The sequence below is a fragment of the Suricata suricatta genome, chromosome 7 (genome assembly GCF_006229205.1).
Source record: "Suricata suricatta isolate VVHF042 chromosome 7, meerkat_22Aug2017_6uvM2_HiC, whole genome shotgun sequence".
Taxonomy (NCBI): Eukaryota; Metazoa; Chordata; class Mammalia; order Carnivora; family Herpestidae; genus Suricata; species Suricata suricatta.
In genome coordinates this window covers 144,235,814-144,243,209 of record NC_043706.1, presented here as the reverse complement: position 1 = coordinate 144,243,209, position 7,396 = coordinate 144,235,814, and positions in this window count along the sequence as shown.

Here is a 7,396-nt window from a genome sequence, read left to right as displayed (position 1 = left end):
GGGACAGCGGCCCTGCGTGCACGTGCGAGCAGAGGACAAGGCCTGAGGAGGAGACCCCACCGGCGCAGAGGCCGCCCCCCCTTCCCTCGTCACCAGAGCCTCTTGGGCCGAGCATGATAAGGAGAGTTTATTATTGTTTAGTAATATTATTTAATTTAATATTTAATTTAATTCAATATTTAGTTTTCTCTTTTTAAAGGAAGTTTCATATAGGATTCTCTCCCTGGCTACCTGTGGACCGCCACCTCCTTGGGCAGGTGAGGACTAGTTTAATCCATGCAAAATACTCTGGCGACAGAAAAGCTCATTCACAGCTCCAACACAAGAGCACAAAGCCACGTAGAGTCAGGTCGCACCCGCTCAGGTTATCGGTGCCACACGCCTTCCACGTCTCAGATAGGTGTGTGCACACACACTCACGCCTCCAGACGTCGGGCCCCCCTGGGTGTGTTTCCCTGTTCTCCTGTGTTAGCAGGAAACATGGACTCTCTCTCAGTACTGCACAACTTGGGAGTTTCCAATCCTCTGACAAGTCAATGAAGCGTGTTCATTCAGCATCGTCTTAGCAGCAGTTAGCCGCGTCTGGGGCTTCCGGTGAGCGACTCTGGCAGCTCCGGTAACGAAGTGCGACCGGTCATCCTCGGGGCGCCTGGGGGCTCCGTCGGCGAGGCGTCAGCCGACCTCGGCTCAGGTCATGATCTGGCCACGCATGAGCTGGAGCCGCGCGGCGACCCCTGTGCTGACGGCTCGGAGCCTGGAGCTGCTCCTGGTTCTGCGTCCCCCTCTCCCCGCCCCTCCCCCACTCATGCTCTGTTTCTCTCAAAAATAATAAACATGTAAAAATTTTGGAAAAATACGGTCATTCTCAGTAAGAAATACCTTGACTTTCGAAAGCACACCCTCCACCTGCACTCGCCAGTCTTGTCCTGTAGGACAAGGGAGGGCGTCACCGTCAGCCACCCAAACTTAACACAAGAGTGGGTGGCCTGACGTAGACTTAGTGACAGCGCAGGAGCTGCGTCTTTCGCGCATAAAGAGAACGTCCTGCGATCCAGGCAATTAATCCACCAGCCTGCTAAAAAATATGACAGTTTTACTACTGCTCAAAGTAGGTTTTAAAAGGAGACACAAGTCACACACAGGGTGCAGGCGCTGACCCGCCGCACACGAGAGGCTGTGTGGAAACACCACCGGCGGTCGGCACTGCTTTCAGTGGACTAACGGCCGCACAATGATCCTCTGCGACAGAATCATTCGGGAACACTTGACATCCAGTTCCACAGGTCGTGCCCGGCTCCAGCCTGGGCATGTGTGTGCCTTCTCAGGTTGGGGGTTTGTCTTCTTGACTGAGCCAGTGATAAGCGCCTCGATGAGTAATTGTAAGCAAAATAATTACATCAAGTAGTGGAATGAATTGACAATGTAAACTAGTTATGTTATTGAGGTTTATTAATTCCTAAAAATATTCTTCCTGAAATCTATCTTATGCTTTGAAGCTTGTTAAATGGAATTGCATCTTTAAAACAAAGATGAGAATCTACAACACACAGTATTTACCAGTGGGTGAAACATGCTATTTTCGGGAAGACAATTACGCTTCAGTTTCTCGATATCTGAAGACATAAACCAGCTATCCATTCTCTAGGAAAACTTTCACCAAGATCAAGAAATAGCTGTGCCCAGCATTACAGAAATGAATTCAGAACAAGAGGCGAGAGTTCAGGCAAATGGGTCCGCTGAGCTCCAAAACTTATGCCTTTGGAATCTAAAGGAAAAGAATTGATCTTTCTTTAAACATTTATTTATTTTTGAGAGAGAGACAGATCATGAGCAGGGGAGGGGCGGAGAGAGAGGGACAGGCAGAATCAGCTGTCAGCATGGAGCCCGATGCGGGGCTCAAACCCACAAACTGTGAGATCATGACCTGAATCGAAGTCAGATGCTCAAATGAGTGAGTCCCCCAGGCACCCCAAAAGGATTCATTTTTGATTGCTAGAGAAATCATGGAAAAAAGAAAGATCATTTTGTGTTCCAAAATAAAATGAAACGTGTTTTGACTGGGAATTTAGAAACCTATTGATTCACAGAGCAGAGAAAACCTATGAAAAGATGTTGTTAACATAAAATAGAGAAGCGATGTATAAAACCTTGGAGTAGAGCTGGGGAAATTCGGATTTCAGGTTCTATTGAGATCAAGACTTGAAGTCAGGCCTCCCCAGCTCCTTAAACAAGTCCCTCGGCCTTTCTGAAGGAATGGTTTATTTCCAGATCGCCTCCTGACCAAACACGTCCCTGCCCGCTGCTGCACAGCCCTGTCTGCTCTGAGCCCAAGGACAGAAGCCACAGGAAGCCACTGGCAGGACTGTCCGGTCCCGCCAGGAAGATCTCAGGTGCGGAGCGGATCACCCACCCGCTGCCCGAGACCCTCTGCTTGCTGGTCACGGGGACAGCTGTCCCTGGGGCACTCATGCCCCCCCTTCTTTGAGAAGCGGGGTGGTCTGCACTTCCTGTGTGAGTCACCGTTTCGAGGAGCTTCCCAAGCCTGAAGCCTGTGCCTTTCCTGCCAGATGGCACCCGGCACCCCAACATCTCAGGCCGTTGCGGGACACTCGGCTCAATGCCACCGGCCTCTTCCTCGACCTCTGCTCGCGTCCAGGGTCCACGGCGCCTGACTTCCTTCTGTGGCCGCTGACCTCCTTGCGCCTCAGGGTTCAAAGGCCGTTCACTGAAAACAGACTGCCTGCCGTGTGCCCCCTTTAGTCCAGAGTCTGTTCTGGGGAACGCGCCCTTGGCAAGAGTGACAAACATATACATGTACAAACACAGACCACCACGGGGAAACAAATCACCCCTCCTCCCCACCGCGTGCACCCATGGGGTGCACCCACAGAGGGACACGTATGGTTTTTTGAGCCAAAACACGATTGGGCTCATGGACGAGAAGGATTTGGGAATATAGTGGGAAGTGCCATGGGAAAACAGGGAGTTTCTGGAATCCTCCAGAACAGGCGAACCCTAGGTTCTAGCACACCAATGCGCCAGAGTGCAGTGCAGCGATGCCAGGACATTTCAGTCCCAAGAACTCTTTCCCGGGGCACCTGGGGCTCAGGTGGTGGAGACTCGACTTCAGCTCAGGTCAAAATCTCATAGTTTGTGTGTTCGAGCCCCGCGTCAGGCTCTGTGCTGACAACTCGGAGCCTGGAGCCTCTTTGGATTCTGTGTCTCCCTCTCTCTCTGCCCCTCCCCTGCTCACACTGTCTCTCTGTCTCTCAAAAATAAATAAGCAGTAAAAAAGTAGAAGAACTGGTTCCCATGGGGCGGTGGACATTTCCATGTCAGCGGCCCCATGGCCACTGGCACCCAGGCTGTCACCAGGTGTCTGCACTCCGGTAGCGTTCGCACCGGGCACTCCAGCAGGTCCGTGCCTCTGCCCCCCCCACCCCCGCATCAGCACACACATCTCTGCAAACTGCTCCCTGTGCACGGTCGGGCGGTGCCCTGTCCAGCACCGGAGGTGGCCGTAGCGTCCCTGTCCCTGGGCTTGGCTCGCAGTGCCACTGGACAGGACGGGTGCGAAGGCGACAAGAGGAGAGAAGCACGGTGACAGTTAATGCTTCCTTGGGGGACAGAGTAGGGACTCACCACTGCCTCCGGCCACCCCTGCGACTCGGTGCTGCCCCCGAGGGGAGTGGACTTCCCACCCAGAGTGTGAAGGTGGCGGCTTCTGGACAAAGTCTCTACGGTTGCAGGACTGTGACAGCAGGTGGACGGCCTCTTGCCCACGCAGAGCCCAACCATTGTCCCCTGCCGTGCGGGGCGGGGTTTCTTGTCCCTGAGTGCTGTGCTCGGGGCCTGCAGACAGTGCTGTGTCCCCAGCTTCCTGAGCCCCTGAACCACGTGTCCCTGTGTCCCTGCACCCCTGCACCCTGCGCCGTGCATCCCTGTGTCCCCGGTGTCCTGTGTCTGTACCTTGTGTCCCGCACCATGCACCCCGATCCCTTCCCCACTTCCCTGTCCCCCCGCCGCCCACCTCCCCTCAGTACCTTTGGAGCTTGCATCCTAATACAGCTCTGGGATTAAATATTACAAGGGGACACTTTTTCCAGTCACATCTTAACGAATTGTTTGTTTTTACTTTGCTGAAGGATAGAATTCTAGTTCCCCTTAAACACTGAAAATTGATGGAATTTCCATTTCTCATTTAATATGAATTTTTAAAACACTAATTTCTTTAAAATAACAATGAAAAAGAACAACCACTGTGGAGCGTCCCTGCAATGTCCTCACCAGCTCTGTGTCGTGTTTGGGGCCAGATGGCCGCTACTCTGAGTCTGCGCCCCCGGGGAGCCGGCCGCCAGGCCACGGCGGCAACACCAGGCCGTCGGGCCCCGCATGTGGTTCTCATTTGGAGGCTGAGAAGCGGCCGTGTTCTCCTGGAGCCTCTGGACGAAAGCCTCCCCCGAAGGCACTGCGTCCAGCTCGAGCGGGTGTCCTCAGGACCCATGGCCGCCGCGGCGGCCAGGAGCCGCGCAGAAGGTGCATTCATTCGGCTCGACGGGATGTGCAGCGGGCCGTCTGCTCCCCGCGCTCCGCCGCCCGGGCCTCCAGAGTCAGACAGATAAACACTGAGCGAAAGTCAAGGGCTTTCACATTCTTGGGAAGCGGTCAAGCCCTCCTCAGGTCAGATGTTCCCCAGCTGCTCCGTCGGAAACCCTAGGCCAGCGCTCTCCTTGTGGGCTCGGGAATGACCCTCACCCTCCAACGTGAAGGGGCGGCCAGTACTTACAATGACCTAGCCGTCGACTCAGTATTTTGTGCTTTTGCTGTTCTTATGAGATTATTGTCTTCAGGGAACAGAAAAGCAGCACAATCTTCAAGACATTTGCTTTGATTTGTTCATATCAGCCCGTCTGCTAAACAAATTTGCAGGTGAACCGTGATCCGGCCGCTCTGGTGCCTCTTCCGGAAGGTGGGGGAGGGGCTGAGGCACCAGAACTGTGCCGGGAGCCCCACCGGCAAGCACACTGGGGGGCTTGCTGAGACCCCGTGACCCGCTGCCCACGCAGTCCTGGATGGCCGCAGTCGCCGCCTGGGCTGGTGTCCCCTCGTCCTTGCGAGCTGGTCGTCAGGGTCTGAGAACTCTCTTCCTGAAGCCTCACCGACCACACTCTGGAGAGATCCTGAAACAGAAGCTAGGGCCTCGGCGTCACCTGCACGCAGGCGTGCGAGTCTAACAACAGCACCGAGGCAGAGTGCCTGCCGGAGACAGATCTTTATTTTTCAGAGTGAAGCAACATCGGTAGTGTGTCTTGTTCAAGTGGCAGAAATGAGACTGGACCGCTTTGTCCGGACTTTCGGCTCCTCCGCGGTGTTTCCTGTGGCCGGACTTCCAGGTCAGCTGCCGAGCTCCAGTGAAAACATGGACAGAACAGAATGGTTTAAAAATAATTTTTGCAGCCCCACAGAATTAAATCGTCTTATGAATAATAAAGTTTTGCAGAAAACACATGAATTACTTATTAAACTTCATATTAATAAGTGGACTTTCTATAGTTGCTCTTGAAGTCCATTTTAAATTCTATCCGAAATGCTGCCGATATTACCACAATTAGCTGGTCTTTTCAGGTCCCTTTTACTCTGCGGCATAAACTCTGTGTTTTTCCCTTCCACTGCGTGTGTGTGCGTGCACGTGTGTGCACAGGGCGTGAGTGCACATGTGCACAGTGCACGCGTGGTGCCGTCAGGTGGGGTGAGGGCCGGGCCGGGGAAATGCGAGAGCGCAGAGGGGATCGGAGGTGCAGGGCCACTCGCTCTGAGACGAGCACTCAGCCAGCCCGTGTCGCTGAGCGGACTGGGGTGCACTGCGGGCGGAACCCGGAAATGCTCTCTGGAAGGAAAGGAGACTGACTGAGCCACCCAGATGCCCAAAGAGGTTTTATTTTTTAATTTTATTTTAAAGATATATATTTAAAAATTACTTCAAAAAATAAGTGATTCAATAGACGTTAGCACTTACTAACTCATTTATTAGTCATTGGCTCATGTATCTCAAAAGGTCTTTAATATATGTATGCATTTTCTTCTTTATTTTTATTTTTCTTCATTTCTCAAGACCTCTGTGCTCCGTGTAAGTTCATAGAATTAGCGAGCAGACTTCTAGAAACTTTGAAATGATGGAAAGAAGGGGGTGTTCCTGATGGATCGGGCATGAATGAAATAGTGCTACTTCGATGCAGCCCGCAGACTTCCTGCACGCCTGTCTACACTGACTGTTCAGAGGACCAGAAGCCGCAGAAACCCCGGAGACGCCATCCTTCGGGGTACCCGCCTGTGTCAAATGTGGGCACAGTTCATGAGAACCAGGGCTGCAGCGTGCCCTACGTCAGCACGGTGGATTTGTGCGTCTTGTAGGAACTCTCGTGTTGAGGACAAGAGCCTCCCCGGCCCAAGCGCACCCACAGGAGCGAGCAGGGGCCCGGCTGCCAGGACTGAGGTCGCAGAGGCCGCAGGAGGCCACAGCTCTGAGCAGGTGCAGACGCGGCCTGACAAGGCTCCTGCGCCGTCCCGTCCGAAGCAGAACCTGACTTCCAGGCGGCAGGGGCGCGGGGAGGGGAGGATAGGGGAGGGGAGGGGCGGGACGCCGCGGGCCCCACACAGGTTCCAAGTGCAGAGCGAGGTGATTTCTGTCGCCCCGGTTGTCACAAGAAAGGCGAGTGCAGCTCCCGTACCGCGCACGACACAGAACATTTAACTGAAAAACAATGAAATTCAAATGAGTCTGAAGGTGCGGCTTCAGGCTGCTTAGGAGGCAGTTCCGAGACACAGAGACTCGGAACAGTGTGAGACTAAGAGGCAGGGGAAGTAGAGAAAACGCTGGTACAGAAATATTCGACGAAGTAAAGTATCCGGCCAAACAGTAAGTAGACAGAGGGGCTTCACTGCTTGGATCAAGTCCCCCCAAGACCGTGGGAACCCTAACTCACCCCCATAGCTCGTCACATGGAAAGATTTGGTTACTATCATTTGCCTGCATTTTATTACCTGAAAATAGGGTTTTTAGAGCAACGATGACCGTGGGCGCTCACCTCCTATGGCTGTTGTCCTGATGAGAAGGGGGTGTTCGGACTCAGCCGGGCAGGAGGGAGGACCCAGGAAGGTGCAAGCGGAGGGCCACTGCGGCCACCAGGGACCCGGCCGGGGCCTGCAGCCCATGTCCCCTGGAGGCCTGGCCACCGGCGCTGGGAGGGGCTGGGGACCGGCTGTTCAATGTAGCCCCCGCCCCCCGGAGAGAGTGGAGGCCAGCTGTTCCATGTCCCCCCCAAGAGAGTGGACACCAGCTGTTCTGTCCCCCCCCCACCCCCCAGAGAGAGTGGAGGCGGCTGTTCAGTCCCCCCCC